Raw genomic sequence first — 17,625 nt, 5'->3', positions numbered from 1 at the left:
TCAATTCCCTCATTTTCTAGACAATAAGGTTGTGACCTATGAGAGATTAAGTGACCAAGAGTTCATGACAAAGTCAAGACCAGAACCCAGAAACCCTCTCATGTAGTGCTTCTTAACCTCATTTTTTTTTTGTCGGTCTCTTTGGTAGACTGATGAAAACTGAACCTCTTCTCAGAAAACTGTCTTTAAATGAATAAAATAAAATAGAGTTCATAGGATTATGAAGTAAACTAATAACCTTGGAACGCAGTTGGTAAAGTATTCTAACCACAGGCTGAGAACCCTTGAACTAGAGACTCTTCTAATAGGGGTAAGAGGAAGAGAACAGTGTTTGTCCTCAAATAGTTTTACAGTATTATTCCTGAATAACATGGGTGGCACAAGTCATCAGGGGACCAACCACCATGTCCACCTCGTGGCTTCCTTCACATCTCAGCGAAAATCCCACTTTCTTCAATAAGGCTTTCCTAGTCCTCCTGCATGTGAATGCCTTCCCTCTGAGACCACTCCCCACATCTCCTTAATAGATCTTTTGTGTACACATGTTCCTATGTTTTACCCCCGTGAGAAAAGCTCCTTGAGAGCAGGGTCTGGGCTTGATCTTTCTTTGTATTCCTAGCACTTACTTAGCAGAATGCCGAGTACCCAGGAGGTGCTTAATAAATGCTAACTGATGGGCTGACACCTATGTTCCCTTCCAGTTTTGACATTCCATAACTCTCAATACAGATAGAAGCATTGCTTTTTTTAATTGCTATCATTTTACTACAGTGTTAGTTTATATAGAGAAGCAGCAACTGCATAAAGAGCCAACCTTAAAGCCAGGAAGTTGTTGCTTCACTTGTATCTGACTCTTCATGACCCCATTTGGGGTTTTCTCGCCAAAGATACTGGTTTTCCATTTCCTTTTCCAACTCATTTTAGAGATGAGGAAATTGAGGCAAATAGGGTTAAGTGATTTACCCAGGGCCACACAGCTAGTACATGTCTAGAGCTAGATTTGAACTCAGGTCTTCCTGATTCCAGACCCAGCACTTTATGATATGCTGCACCACTGTAATGGTAAGGGAATTTGAAGATATTCCCCACCCTTAATGGGCCTCACTTGGAGCCTAATAAGAAGCTTGCTTAGGGGAGGCTTGTTTTTCAACACACCTTTTGTTACTTTGTAATTAGGCAGTGGGTCATGAAGGTTGTGATGTCCCCTGACCCTGGAGAAGTCTGTATATATTCCCTGAGTTGAGGTTTTTCTTTGGGGCTCACTTATGGGAAGAGTTGTGTGATTTGACCAGATGAGACTCTGGGCGATCGTGGAACCCCGAGCTTTGAAATCCCAGATATTGGTGCTTCTCTCTCTGGTAACTAACTGCATGTATGTAATGGTCAGACAGCTAGAACCCCTGTCTGTTGGTCTGTTGAACTGTATTTTTTCTCTGCTTGTAATTTCTGCTGGTATTTTCTGAAGTTCAGGGTGCTGACTTTTTCCCTTAAACCAAGTGAATGATATATGTGTGTATGTATGTATATATATATATATATATATATATATATATATATATATATATATATATGTTTGATTAAAGTAAGATTCTTAACCCCTTTTGATTGCTTTCCTTTACAAAAGCAGATCAAAGACCCTGTGCTAGCAGCCATCTGGGGTATGCTAGGGTACTTGTTGATACAACCACGTAGCTTCTCCAAAGCCAAGAAGACATGGGTTCAAGTCCTGCTGCCAACACATATACACTGTGTGACCCATGACAAGTCACTTAACTTTGCATCTGTTACCTCCCAATGCCTTCCTTTATAGAGGGCAGAAACTGGCCTCTTAGATCACTGCATTTTGCATCTTTTGTCCTGCCTGGTTTCAACCCCACAGAACAAATTACCTCCTGGTGTCCCATTCCTGTTCCTGTGCCCCCTCTCCCCACTCCTTCCTCCTTTTGTGTGTTGTCTTCCCCTTTAGAGTATAAGCTTGTTGAGGGCAGAAACTTTCTTTTTATTAATTGTATCCCCAGCTTTTAGCACAGTGTCTGACATGTCACACACAATTAATAAACACTTATTGGATTACTGGAATAGATTTAACTACTCAGTGCTTTTAAGTAAGTCTCTAACATTAAAAGTTACACAGAAAGTGCCAGTCTGGCTTAGTAAAGGGAGTATGGTACTGGGAACCACAAATCCAGTCCCTCTCTTTTTAATTTACAGACTAAAGTAGTAATCATACAACTACTATGACTTGTCAGAGATGTCACAGAAGAGCATTTTTATTTATTTATTCATTGGATTAGGTAACTTCTATTCCAGCTGTGTTCTAACATACACATACCATCATCATCTTATGCCCTCTTTCCCTAACTGTTATTTTATGTCCTTCCTTTTCAAAAAGGACCAATGATATCATGACAGATCTGCACAAAGTTGTCAGGCTCACTCTCTCTTTCAGAATCGTGCAAATCCATTGACAGGACAAAGGCCAGGATAACTGGTGATGGCCTGGGATTCAGGACATGACCTCAGTGTCTTTGATGTCTGACCAAGCTCTAAGTGCCCCACAACACCGGCTTCAGCCCCTTCATGGCCAATGAATCAAATTGTTTTCAACAGCCCATTCCACCAGAAATCTTTGCATGCTTGGAGTAGACTTCTCCTTAACTCACCAACAAGTCTGAGGTCTGTTGTTTACCCTCAACCTAATTTAGCCCATCTGCCTAGATGGTTTTGTACAGCTTTGGACCCCTAGCACCTAGGAGAGTGACTTGCCCACAGCAATCGTTTAACAAATGTGTTGAAGAAACAATTATAACACTTATTAAGGTAAAACCTTTAAGATTAAAAAAAAAAACAGGTCACAGCAAAGAAGTGATTCAAAAATTTTCCAAGATGAACTTATGATGAAATAACACAAACGCTTTGTAACCTTTAAAGTGATATCCAATTACAAAATATTATCATAAAAATGCAGGGTCCACACAGGAATCACGTGGCCCACAGTGTTTGGATTACCTGGATCTTCTGGTTCTATCCAAGCATGGGGTAAAATCTCTAATGATCAGAATTATAAGTTAACTAAATATCAAGTTTCTGTATGACACAAATAGTAGCTTATGATTTCATACACTGAATATCGAATTTTAAAGTATTAGAATACAAAATACACTCGATACTAACCCTATAGTGAGTATAATTTATTTTTTCTCTGAGGACTTAGAAGTCACCTCAATATTGTGAAGGCCTCTGAGTCTTTGGATAGCATTATCACAGGAATAATACTGAATAATAAAAAGTCCATCTGGATTCTAAATAAACAGGAGCTCACATAATGTAGCAGTCATTTTGTAAATGTATCATTTACCTTATGGAAGGGGGCCCAGCAAAGCTGGCTGTGAAGAAAATCCTATTTTCTCATTTAAGTTTATTATGAAAAGCAGAGATGTATTATATTAGAAAAGAAATTTCCCCCACAGATTCTGAAGTCATTCTGGAGTCTGTTTCATAGCACGCAAGGCTTTGTAAGCCAGACATCAACAAGACATGTACCACACCACAGACCTACTAAAAATAAGAATTTCTCCCACATTTAAGGATTATTTCCTAACTCAGTGCTTAAAGTTTTGCAAAACTTGGATCTCTTCTCTTCCTCCACATATTATAATTACTAAGAATGTAGACAAAAGGCAGTCTGTTGGTCCTGCCCAAATCTGAGATCTTATCATTAGGACCAGGTGGTACAGACCTGTGATTTCATCAGGATGGTAAACTCTCTTCATCAACATAGGCTAGCTAGTGGTCTATATATAACCTGTAGGTTTAGAGTGACTTAGAGTATTGAGAGGTCATGTGGCTTAACCATGGTCACTTTAATCACTATATAACACTGCCTCTCTGAATTTATAAACCCCTAGAGATAAGAGGAATTCATTTTCCAGTGTCTGTCTCTGTCTCTCTCAAAGTCTAAAATTTTTTCTTAGGGGTTTGATTTCTTTTTTCTTTGCAGTCAGAAGAACTTCATAAGTGCATTACCAACAACTTCCTCTACACCCCCCACCCCAACAATGTGATGACATGCCAGTTAATTTTGAATGGCTCTAAATTATCCTGTTACTGGAAAGGTTCCTGTCTCTCTTCATCACTGCTTGATTAAAAAGAACTCTGTTCAACAATCAGCTCATCACTCAACAATATCATCACTCAAGCAATGCATAAATAAGGAGCTATGAATGCCAACTGTTTATCACTATCACGTAGGATGACCTGTCCAAAGTTCAAATGTAAGAGGGATTCTCAATATACAGAGATGTTCTCCAAATATTTCTGTTTATGGACAACACTGTGTTAACTGCATCAAGACCTAGAATTCACAGGACCTTTTCAATAATATCCACTACCATTCAAAAGAGACCAACCCAGTAATACACAAAGGAAAAATAAACAAAAGGATAAAAAAAGCATATTATTCAGGCAGCCCACTGAGTAGGTCCATTCATATATTTATCTTGGACGTGAGGTGCAGATGAACAATGAATTCAGCCCATAATTAAAGCAGAGGAAGCAGGCTGTTTTCCTTTTGGGAAACTCTACTACACTCATAAATAGTCCCAAACTGTTTGCTTTCTGATACATAAGCCCATTAAAAAAAATCAGTATTTTCTTTCAATGATGTTATTTGGTCACAACTTCTGAAGAATAAAAATTTCAAAGATGAAGAATAACAAAGAGGTATACTATAGAATAACTAGCTTGTTGTTGTTTATTCATTTTCCATTGTGTCCAACTCTTTGTGACCCCATTTGGGATTTACTTGGCAAAGACACTGGAGTGGCTTGCCATTTCTTCTCCAGCTCATCTTACAGAGGAAGAAACCGAAGCAAACAGGGTTAAGTGACTGCAAAGAGTGATAGTTTTGATTCCTCATTGCCTAGTCTAACGACATAAAAAAATGACACCTAAAACAGGAAGAGTCAAAACAGAGAAAGAAAATTATAGACCCATTTCCCTAATGAATATTGATGCAAAAAATTTTAGATAAAATATTGACAAAGAGATCACTGCAATATATCACAAGGATAATACACTATGACCAGGAGGGATTTAAATCAGGCATGCAGGGACGGTTCAGTATTAGGAAAACTATCAGCATAACTGACCATATCAATAACAAAACAGAAATCATGATTATCTCAATAAATGCAGAAAAAGCTTTTGACAAAATACAGACCCCGTTCCTATTAAAAACAATAGAGATCATAGGAATAAATGGACTCTTCCTTAAAATGATAAGCAGTATCTATCTAAAACCACCAGCAAACATTATATGTAACGGGGATAAGTAAGAAGCATGCCCAATAAAATCAGGGGTGAAACAAGGATGCCTATTATCACCACTATTGTACTAGAAATGTTATCTTTAGCAATAAGAAAAGAAAAAGAAATTGAAGGAATTAAACTAGGCAATGAGGAAACAAAACTTATCACTGTTTCCAGATATGATTGGTATACTTAGCAAAGCCTAGAGAATCAGCTAAAAAACTACAATGAAATAATTAACAACTTTAGCAAAGTTGCAGGATATAAAATAAATCCACACAAATAATAAGCATTTCTATATATTACTAACAAGGCCCAGCAGCAAGAGATAGAAAGAGAAATTCCATTTAAAATAACTGTAGACAATATAAAATATTTGGGGGTCTGCTTGCCAAGACAAACCCAGTAACTGTATCAACAGAATTACAAAACACTTCACAGAAATAAAGTCAAATCTAAATAAATGGAAAAATATCAACTGCTCATGGATAGGCTGAGCCAATATAATAAAAATGACAATTCTACTTATATTAATTGACTTGGTGCAATACCAAACTACCAAAAAAATTATAGTGCTAAAAATAGATTCATCTGGAAGAACAAAAGGTCAAGGACATCAAGAGAACTAATGAAAAAAATTCAAAGGAATGTAACCTAGCTATAGCAGATCTAAAACTATATTATAAAGCAGCAATCATCAAAACTACTTGGCATCAGCTAAGAATTAGAGTGGTGAATCAATGGAATAGATTAGTTAACAAGACACAGTAGTCAATGACTATAGTAATCTAGTGTTTGATAAATCCAAAGACTCCAGGGTTCTGGGATAAGAACTAACTATTTGACAACAACTACCAGGAAATCTGGGAAATAGTACGGCAGAAACTAGGCACAGACCAACATCTCAAACCTTATACTAAGATAAGGTCAAAATGGATATATGATTTAGACATAAAGAGTGATACCATAAGCTAATTATGAGAGCAAGGAATAGTTTCCCTGTCAGATCTATGGAGAAGGGAAGAATTTATGACCAAACAAGAGACAGAGAAGATTACCAAATGCAAAATGGACAATTTTGATTACATTAAATTAAAAAGATTTTGCATGAGCAAAACCAAATGCAACCCAGATTAGAAGGAAAGCAGAAAGATGGGAAACAATTTGTATAGCTAGTGTTTCTGATTAAGGTCTCATTTCTCAAATATATCGAAATCTGAGTCAAATTTACAAGAATACAAGTCATCACCCAATTGATAAATGGTCAAAGTATATGAACAGGCAGTTTTTAGGTGAAGAAATTAAAGCTATCTATAATCATATGAAAGAATGCTCTAACTCACTATCAGAGAAATGAAAATTAAAACAACTCTGAGGTACTAAGTCACATCTATCAGATTGGCTAATATGAAGAAAAAGAAAATGATAAATGTTGGAGAAGATGTGGGAAAATTGGAACACTAATGCACTGTTGGTGAAGTGAACTGATCCAACCATTGTTGGATGCAATTTGGAACTATGCCCAAAGGGCTATAAAAATGTGCGTACCCTTTGGTCCAGCAATACTACTAGTAGTATCCCAAAGAGATCATTAAAAAGGAAAAGGATCCACACGTACAAAAACATTTACAGCAGCTCTTTTTGTGGTGGCAAAGAATTGGAAATAGAGGGGATGCCCATCAATTCGGGAATAGCTGAACAAGTTGTAGTATATGAATGTAATGGAATACTATTGTGCCATAAGAAATGATGAGCAGGTGAATTTCTCAAAAACCTGGAAAAACTTATATGAACTGATGCTGAGTTATGTGAACAGAACCAGGAGAACATTGTTCACTGTTAACAGCAACATGATGTGATGATCAACTATGACAGGCTTAGTGCTTCTCAGCAATACAATGATCCAACACAAGTCCAACAGACTTGTGTTGAAAAATTCTAGCCACATGCAGAGAAAGAACTTTGGAGTCTGAATAGAAATGGAAGCAAACTATTTTTTTTTTGCTTTTTAGAGGGCAATTGGGGTTAAGTGACTTGCCAAGGTCACATGGCCAGTTTTTGTGTTAAGTGTCTGGGGCCGGATTTGAATTTGGATCCTCCTGACTCCAGGGCCGGTGCTCTATTCACTGTGCCATCTAACTGCCCCCTGGAAGCAAACCATTTGCTCTCTTTTCTTTTGTTGTTTTATTTTGTTTCTTCTCATGGCTTCTCCCATTAGTTCTAATTCTTCTTTACATCATGACTAAAGTGAAAATATGCTTAATATGATGCATAATTAGAACATATATCAGATTGCAAGATGTCTTGGGGAAGAGAGAGAGGGAGAGAAAATTTGAAACTCAAAATCTTATGGAAGTGAATGTTGGAAACTAAAAATAAATTAATTTTTAAAAAGAAAAAAATTAATGTTGAAAACTATCTTTACATAGAATTGAAAAAATAAAATAACTTTAAGTACAAAAAAATTCTCTTGTTTAGAATGCAAGAAAAGAAAAGAAGAAAAAAAAAGAACAGTGTCTGACAGCTGAATATAAGACAAAGTGGATCCTGAAAGTATCTCTTGGTTGGAGCCAAGAAGCCTGTCCGGCATCCTGGAGTCTGCTAGCTAAATCAAATTACAAATTAAAGGGTTGGGTTTTTTTATGTGAAAATCAATTATATTCCAGTCCATTCAAAATTACAAGTAAATGTCTAGATTATCATCTATTTTCTCTCATCTGAGTGCTTCTGGATAATTCACTTTTCCATTTCAAAAGTCTTAAAACAACTGTAAGAATAAACTAGGGAAATTAAAAAAAAACAGAGATATTCATGCTATATTTTCATACTTAGGTGTCGTAACTGAATATATCAAGTTTGGCTTCCATACTTCCCCAACTCACCAAACCTTGAATTCAATGGCTACAGAAGACCTGATACCTTTGGAACTAACCAAACTGTTGAGAGGCCATAACATCTGCATGTGACATTAAAAAACAGCTTAAGTGGAAAAATCAACCAGTCTCCCATTCATATGCTCAGTGCTCTTACACATTCTTTGAACACTGAAATTGGACCCTGAATTAAAAACAGTGCAAAAAAATCAGTACCAAGTCCAAAGGATGAGTTCATAAATTATTCATGTGTGAAGTGTAAAGTAGAGCCCTACTTAATCAGACCAAGCTGTAGAAGTCTTAAACATCAATAATTGGTCAAGGATTTCTTAAGCCATTCTAGAATTTAATAGGTAAGAGAAATTAAGTGACTTGCCCATGGTCACAAAGCTAGTATGTATGAGTCAGAGGTAAGATTAGAACCCAACTCTTCCTGACTGCAAAGAGGCACTAGGTGGCTCAGTGGATAAAGCGCCACGCTTAGAGTCAGGAAGACCTGTTATCTAGCCTCAGACACTTAACTAGCTATATGACCTTGGGCAAATTATTTAATTAACCCTGTCTGCCTCAGTTCCCTCATCAGTAAAATCAGAAAGAAATGGCAAGAAACTTGTTGTCTTTGTGAAGAAAACCCCAAACGGTGCCATGAAGAGTTGAACACAACTAACCAATTTCCTGACTGCAAATACAACATTCACTAAATACTATGTTTGCTGATCTATCTGAATCACTCATTGTTATAGTAAATAGAATTTTTGTTACTTTCCAGGAGGGTAATAACCAATAAGGATGCAATTTGGCAATGCCTTTACTACTAGATGTTCAAAGAATCTAAAAGGCATAGGGATGTGTTCCAGGACATGGATTCCTTTCCACAATTCATCAGGATTCTCTCTGCCTCTCCCCTGCTCCCTCTCCCTCTCTCCTTTTCCTCCAGAAGAGGAGGATTGAGGCTGCCCTGTCTCTAAGACTACAAGGGATACTCATTGATCAAACAATAGGTTCACAGCCCAAACTGGAGAGTTAGCTTTCCAATACCCAGGCAAATGTGTCAGGACTAAGATCCTCTATCTAACCAGATCTAGTCAATGGTTTGTCTTTGAGGAATCTGAAACTGAGGTACCACCACTATGACCATCTGTAACACCAACAGAAAATGCAGATTGGTCTCTTTCCTAATTCTAAATTGAGAATGGCTTTTTTTAGGGAAAAAAATTGTTCATGGAGATCACTTGTGTTTACATGACACAAAGTATTGCCTAGGAGAGTTCGTATCATGTTGACTAGATAAGAATTATTTATAATTAACATACAGATCCAAAGCCTAAGCAGGACTGATCTTTACTTAAGTACCTGAGCTTCTAAAGCACTCAGAAATAGGTTGTACTTTTAAAAATATAAACAATTTGCTTCTGACAATCATGATACCATTTGCATAAAATGTTCCACTTAAGAGACATCTAAACATTTAAAAGCAGGAGGGATGGAGACTGTAAAGAATAAGAAGTTTAAAATCCTAGACAAATTATGAGGGTGGGGCACAAAATGTGGCACAGCAGAGTAAGAGCTATGTATGAACAGGATTAGGGGGTGGGAAATTTATGCTGCCTATGCCATATGCCTATGCCAAATCATAGGTCAAGGAGAATCTTCAATTTTTTAAATTCAGAAATTAAAAATCTTATGACACATTGTTTATTTTCTCGTGCATTTTCCTCAACTTCCAAATGCATTCTGGTCAATATTTCACCATTGCCCTCTCTGAATCTTAAGAATTTTTGTTCTAATAGGCATTGTTAGTGCAAATGCATTGTCCTCAGCAAAGCTTATTAGTCAGTCTCAAAGGCAGTCTCATTTTAATAATAATAAGATGGGATTTGGATAGTGATTTTTTTTTCCAGGCCATAGAAAGCTTTTTACAGAGAATGTGGAATTTGTCACCTCATATTCAATTTGTAGTTCAGCATATACACTAATAATTTAAATTTACAGAGATGTCTTTTTCTAAGCTTACAAATCAAAGTTCTAATTATCTAAAGAGTCCCTAGGAGTTAGTTAACCTAGTCCAGACCCAGTTACCCTGGGGGTACCTATTTATTTTCATAGGCCTTGGTGTGAAAAGTCTAGGAATGAGTTAAGTCCCACAAACTGAAAGTCAAAGTTAGCTATTTTCTCCTTAAAATAAAGGAAGTTTTCCCAGCTAGGCTGGGCCTTCCAGAATTCTAAGCTTCATGGAACTAAAGTGCAATTTCAATAATCATTTCATGGAGAAAGGGTACAACAAGAAAATGAGTTCTACTGTAGGGCTTGGTTTTTGAATGTGATCATTTGAAACGGCTAATGGTGGCATAAAAGGTCAGTCTGGGCAGAGCACATGAAATAGGAGAATACAGCACACGAGATTAAAAAGGGGGCTCTGTAGTCCAATATTCTGAGCAGATTTTGAGTGTTCTCTGAGTCTCTCTGAAGCAAAAATTAGTTCTAAATTAGAGGAGTTGTAGAGGTTTCTGGTATCTACTTTCCCAAAAAAAAAAAAAACCCAACAACTTTAAATAAACCCCGTTTTTAAATGAAGAAAATCTGTGTGTGCCGTTCTTTTCTGGTAACTGGATTGATGTGGAGGTTGGGGTTTGTTATCCAAAATAACAACCCACAGGAAAGGGATGGGGCAAAGGAACGCGTTCAAAGACAGCAAAAGTGCAAGTTTTCTGCTTACATTATAATTAGCTGCCCGAGAAAATTTGCACGATCACTCCTTCTCCCTCTACCCAAATTACCGGGACGCCTTTTTTGTTTTATTTTTGTGACTCTAGCTACACTGCAGTAGGCAGAAGAATTCTTTTGGAACCTCTGACAGAACAAAAGTTTCTTTCTTTTTAAAAAGACGACCAAATGGAGATAGTAGTTCTAGACAGCGGGAGCCTTCTGACAACCTATATGTCACCTGTCAAGTGTTTATCTCCCCTCAAAATGAAAAGGGGTCTGGGGCACGCCCACGCCCCCACGCCTGTTCTGGGCGCCCCAACGTTACACGAGCTAGAGATAACGTAGTTGAGCCTCCCCCTTCAAGTTGGCCTGACTCAGGCTGTCCCGTTAGGTCTTTAAAGTCTGCTCTCTGTCTGTCTGTCTCTGTCTCTGTCTCTCTCTCTCTGTCTCTCTCTCTCTCTCTCTCTCTCTCTCTCTCTCTCTCTGTCTCTCTGTCTCTCTCTGTCTCTGTCTGTCTCTGTCTGTCTCTGTCTCTTTCTCTCTCTCTCTATCACCGTCTTCTCTCCTAGGGAACCAGCACCTAATGCACTCGCTCTGCCCAAAGTTCACTGCCCTTTCTCGCCCTCCCGGATTACTGCGTCCCGGGGGTGGGGGTTAAAAGGTGGTCCCTTCTTTTCCGGCCCCCAGTCCTTTCTAAAGCTGACCCGAGACTAAGGTCTTCACTGAGCATGGATTTCAGGTTCCCGGACCGGGGAGGGGGAAAGGGAGGGAAGAGAATGCCATTTACCTCTCCGCACCAAATCTCCTCCAAACTCAGGGAGCCAGCTCTGCAGAAGGCTGGCTGGCTCCTGAGGAGAAAGGGCAAGAGCGCGGGGCCGGAGTCCAGATGCAGGCAGGGTGAAGCTCTGAAACCTCCACTAAAAAGTCCCCCGCTCCCAAAGGGGAGGCCGACACCCCCGGGCAGCCAAACAGCACACAACCCCCCTGCCTGGAGGTTTGATTCACTGCGTCAAAAACCCAGAAAGGAGAAAGGCGACGGGCTCCCAAAGCCCAGACGCCTCTGGTCAGGCCGTTACCTCGCCTTCCCTTGCCCGCTTGTCGTCCTGGACTCTTGTCCGTGACTTCTGCCGCATAGGAGCACGGAGGTTGCAGGCGCTGGGGGTGTTGGACTGCGTGCGCAGGAAGACAGAGAGGGCCCCAGGCTGGCGTCCTGGGGAGGCGTTCGACTCCCGCCCTAAGGGAGGCTGGAGGCGCCTGGAGCGGGGGTCGTGGTGGCCGCCTCAGGTCTCTACGCAGCACCCACCTCTCTCTAGAGCTCCCCCGCAGGCTGGGAGTCCTCAGGTCCCCGGGGTTGCCCTGGACCTTCCCTGGAGTTAAGCCCAGTTATTCCTCCGTGCCCCTTAGGGAAAAGGGAGTAAAGCTGCGGCCCCCACCGACGCTGTGGTAGGGCAGCCGCGGCTAGAATTGCAGCTCTTGGAGAGGAAAACCAAAGCTGCGGGCTAGGAGAGAAAACGAGGGAAGAGAGGAGCGTACAGTACCTTGTTTCGGCTCTGCTTGGCGTTCTCTTCCCTGCAGCAGCACCGGAAAATCACCGAGAAAGCTGCTTGATGTCGGAGGCGGAGTGCGCCTTCAGGAGAGGAAGATCTGGTCCTACCAACACGCGGGACTTGGCCGCAGGAGCCGAGCACCTGGAGGCGTAGGCAGCGCAGGGGCCGAGGAGGCTTTTTGCACACTGGGGACTCTTTCAGGCGTGAGACTGAAGGAGGCGGGCACTGTGCCCTGCCAAGAAGAGGAGTAAGATGAAGGGCGTATCCAAAGTTCCCCAAGGTCGTTCCTAATATTTCACTTGACTGACCTCCCCCCCCCCGCCCCGCCCCCGTAGGGAGGAGTTGGGGGATACATTTTAAATCAGGCAATATGCTTATTTTCCAATTAAATCCAATTAAATCAGGTACCTCTAGGGTTGATTTTTCTAAGTAATATTGTTACTCCTTCTCTGGGTGGAGTTTTGAGTGCAGTCCAACGGCTTCAATTTCTGAAAATCTAGAAAAGATTTTCAGTATCATTTAACTACATTAATTGCACCCTAAGTGCTAAAAAAAAAAAAACATACTTGTTTGACTTCAAAATCTCTAAAAATATAGTTAATATATGGGTGACAGAGGATCTGTAGAGCCGGGTGGGCACAATGGGAACTTATACCCGACACAGTATAAGAAAGAGTAGTCCGATTCTGGTGTCAGAAAATTTAGATTTTACAGATTATCTAGCCTGACCCCTTTATTTTACATACTAATATGCAGTCCTTGGGTCAGAGAAATGAGGTGAATTTGTTTAATACTGTTCAGGTAGTAAATGTTCAGTCTTTACGACTCTTTTGTGACCTCATTTGAGATTTTTTGGGGTTTTTTTTTGGCAAAGATACTGGAGTGATTTGCCATTTCCTCTCCAGCTTATTTTATAGATGAGGGAACTGAGGCAAACTGGGTTAAGTGAGTTGCTCAGGGTCAGATAGCTGTCAAGTGCCTGAGGCCAGATTTGAACTCAGGAAAATGAGTTTTCCTGACTCCAGGCCTGGTGCTCTATACACTGTACCACCTAGCTGCCCTCAGGTAGTACATAGTAAAGCCCAATTTGAACCCAGGTGCTCTGACTAAAACTCCAGTGGTCCCCCTTCCCCATATGAGTTTACCAGTAAGACCAGATCTCATTCAAATGTCATTCCTTCCCTGCCTCCCCTACTCTTTAGTGTTAACAAATAATTCACATTTGTGTGTGAGTATATCCCATTTCCATTTCTAAAGACTTTCACAATCTTATGAAATAGATAGGGTTGGTATCATTTTCTCTTTCAACACATGAGTAAACTTATACCTAGAAATTTAAAAGAACTGCCCAATCATACACTTATTAAGTGAAGAAGATGGGAATTAAGCCTAGGTCTGCTGCTTCAAAATCAAATGCACTTTTCACTATAACTACGCTGTATTGCCATTTAATTCTTTGTCTACATACAGAAACAAGAAGTGAAGGTAAGTAAATCAAGTTTGTGTTTTTTCTGGCACGTGTCAGGAGATTGATTTCTCTTACAGATTGATTTACACAAAAACTATACAAGACCAGAACATGTCTTGAGACCAGATTTGTGGTTGTTTATGGAATTATCCTTTTTTTCTCCAGGAAGAACTATACTCAAATCATCTACCAATAAAATGTCTATAGCTTTTAGCATTTTGAAGGGACGGGGAGACTTTCTAACTAATACAATTACATAGTGTTTTCCATGGCTACTTTTACATAATGATTTAAGATTTACACAGAGCTTTGTAAATATCTCAGTTACTCCCATAACAACCTTCAGAGGTAGGAGCTATTATTATCCCTTTTTTTAACTGAGGCACAAATAGATTAAGTGACTTGACCAGGGTTGCAGAATCAGTGTCTGAAACTGGATTTGAATTCAGTTCTTTAGTCCAGCTCCAACACTTAATCTGGTATCTTTAAAGAGAATGATGTATATTTTGTCTACATACTAATGAGTTTGCTAAAAGAGCCACACAATTTCAGTGAGGAGAGAGCCTCCTTACTTCCATTACTTCCTTATCTACCAATTTCCATCATTCAATCTACACACATCTTTCTCCTAAACACACATTTTATATAGATACATACGCATCTGTCATTCCTTTCTCTCTGTAATCTATTTTAAAATTAGTAAAGAGCAACATGAAAACTCTAAATAGTGACATGCCAAGGTTTCTTTCAAATAACATCAGTGTCCAGATGTTGGTTGGGAAATAGTTTGTCTCAACTTTGTATGATTGTGTTGCAATGTAGAGTTTATGAATCCTCCACATTGCATCCAGTCAATTATTATATTTTAAGCAGAAGAAATAAATGATACCATGTTAATTCCTGTGCAAGCAGAAGTGGTTTCTTTTGTGGTTCCTAACAATAACTAATACACTATGGACTAGTATTACTTTTGATCAAGGTTTTTTATTGTTTTCATTCTAAAATTTTGCATAATTCTATTGTTTCAAGAGTTGTAAAAGAAAATTAAACAAGAGATAAAATCTCAGATTCAATTTTTTTGATTGATAGTGAAGAAAAGTTGACCAAGGAAAACAGTGGTCCTGACTCCTTTACTATTAAAAGCTTGATGACAACAATGTATTTTCGTGTGTGTGAGAGATATTTTATATAATATATGTGTATATATGTATAAATAGTTTGTTGTTCAGTCATTCCTGACTCTTCATGATCCCATTTGGAATTTTCTTGGCAAAGATACTGGAATGAAGTGCCATTTTATTCTCCAACTCATTTAACAAGTAAGGAACTAAGGCAAACAGGGTTAAGTGACTTGCCCCAGGATCACACAGCTAGTAACTGTCTGAGGTCAAATTTGAACTTGTCTTCCTAATTCCAGTCCTGGTGCTCTGTCCACTGTACCACCTAGCTCTGTGTGTATACACATAAACTCAAATATATGTATACACATATACATATGTATATTTAAAATTATTATTGTAAAAATTAAGTTTATCAAGCATAATTTAATGATTCAGAAATCAAAGAGGTGAGTGTGACATCTCAAAGAAGGATCCATGTTCCTTCTGTCCCCCTCCCAAAGATGATGAAAGGAAGTCTAAATCTAAAATTAGAAAGTTCACAATGAGTTACTACACACAGAGCTTTAGTCCCAGTCATAGTTATCTTACAATCTTAAATTAAACACTCGAGGTAAACATTTACTCTCCCATAACCTGGCTGGTAATATCTGAGATTTCTGTAATCTTTCTCTAAAGTGAAAGTAGAGGGAGACCTCAAGCCATCTATCGCTCCAGCAAATCTAGAGGAATATACAGTTGTGATGACAGCCAGATGACTGAGTGGACAGAGTACATTGGTCCTGGAGTCATAAAACCCTAGTTCAAACCATGCCTCAAACACTTCTCTGTGAGGTAGGCTGGTCATGTAATCATTTCTATTTTATAAATGTTTATATATGAGGAAAGAGACTTGAATTTACTCTGTATATATTTGTTTGGTATTGACATATATACATACATATATATGTATGCACATACATATATGTGTGTGTGTGTGTGTGTGTGTGTGTGTATGCTATCTCCTTTTAGAGGCAACTATGTAGTACAGTGGATAGAGTACCAGGGCCCAGAGTCAGGAAAACCCAAGTTCAAATCCAAGCTCAGATATTTAGTAGTTGTGTGGACCCTGGGCAAGTCATTAAACTGTCGGCCCCAGTATCCTCAATTGTAAAATGGGAAAAATAAGATGAGATGATCACTTGTAAAGTACTTAGCCCAGGACCTGACATTTAATAGGCACTTCAAAAATTTTCCTTCCCCCAATCTTGGAGCTAGTAATACTTAGATTCAGGTCTCTGCTGACACATAATAGCTGGGCGACCATGAAAAAGTTACTTAACCTCTCTGAGCCTTGGTGAACTTTCTAAGACTGTTAGAGATGGGTTGCTCTATAGTAGGTGAAGAGAGTTCCTACACAGAGTAATATTCGACATATTCACATAAAAATCACATGGATATTCAGAAAAAAGTCAATTACTATAAAAATAAAGTAATGCTGGTTAACTATGTACTCAGTGCCAAAAGAGAAAGTTTTGGGTCAAAGGAGACTATCACCTATGCTCTATCTGGGCCTTACTGGTATTTTCCTGTACTATATAAAGTAAAAATAATACAATGCTAGCTGAAACCTTAAGGTTTTCAAAGCACTTTACTTAATCTAACTTTATAAAAGTTAACTTGTTTGAAGTTATATGATGAAGGAAAGGAGGGAGTTATATGAAGGAAGTAAAGGAGGGAAGAAAAGAAAAGAAGGCCTCATTGGGCATAAATAAACCATTTATGAGAGCCCCATCATTAGGGAGTCATGCCATCCTGAAGTATCACTGTAGGGTTGGAGGGGAAGTTTACATGCATAGGAAATATATCTAAGTTAAAGCTACTTTCTGGTCCAATTGTGGCACAGTAGGGAAGTGGTTAGACTTGGATTCAGGAATAACATAGATTTAAAACCAGAATTATTATGTCTGACATTTATTGGTTTTATGACCATGGACACAAAGTTACTAATTTTTCTCAACTTCAGTTTTTTCATCTGTAAAATGGAGATAATAGCATCTACCTTAAAGTCTTGTTGTGAATATTAAATAAGACAATATACATAAAGAAAAATGCCATATAGATGCCAATTATCATTACAACAGGGGCACCATGGCATAGTAGACAGAGGCAATCCTTGGGTCCAATAAATGGGCTTATTTGATAATGGATAGAACATATAGCCCCTCCAGGTTATGAAGTTACAGATGAGCTGTAGTGCAGAGAGGAAAGAGCACTGGCTTCAGAGAAAGAAACTTCAAATCCTAGTTTGCCTAACTCCTACCCATGGATCCCTGGGCAAGTCACATGAGCTGTGTGGGCCTAATGTTTCTCATTTATTAAAATGAAGGAGGTATACTATATGACCTCCATTCCCATCCAACTCTAAATCTATAATCCAATTATCTTCAATTTCTTTTTTTAAATCCAGAAATTGATAAAAATCAATAAACATGAACATTTCCATATTCAAAAGAATGTGTGGGAAACCTCTAATCACAATTACATATACTTGTGTTTTAAAGTTATCTATTACATTTAATACAGAAGTTCCAATAACATCTTGCTTGCTTGCCTATGTAGGA

At 38.7% G+C, this 17,625-nt stretch overlaps 1 protein-coding gene across 7 annotated transcripts in view; it reads right to left on the bottom strand.

Annotated features, from left to right (window-relative positions):
* The window catches only part of ST3GAL6 (ST3 beta-galactoside alpha-2,3-sialyltransferase 6), a 92,456-nt gene extending 79,701 nt beyond the window's left edge, over positions 1-12,755 (bottom strand). For 2 of the 7 annotated variants that reach the window (XM_069063847.1, XM_069063849.1), the window contains exon 1: positions 12,428-12,754. The gene's annotated coding sequence lies outside the window, so the exon portion shown is untranslated. The other 5 variants (XM_069063846.1, XM_069063848.1, XM_069063850.1 and 2 more) reach the window with 4 other exon arrangements.
* Between the last annotated feature and the right edge of the window lie 4,870 nt (positions 12,756-17,625).

Source organism: Petaurus breviceps, unplaced genomic scaffold, assembly GCF_028583685.1.
Source record: "Petaurus breviceps papuanus isolate PSGF00001 unplaced genomic scaffold, PetGlider_PUasm1.0 90603, whole genome shotgun sequence".
NCBI lineage: Eukaryota > Metazoa > Chordata > Mammalia > Diprotodontia > Petauridae > Petaurus > Petaurus breviceps.
This window is presented reverse-complemented; position numbering and strand designations above follow the sequence as displayed.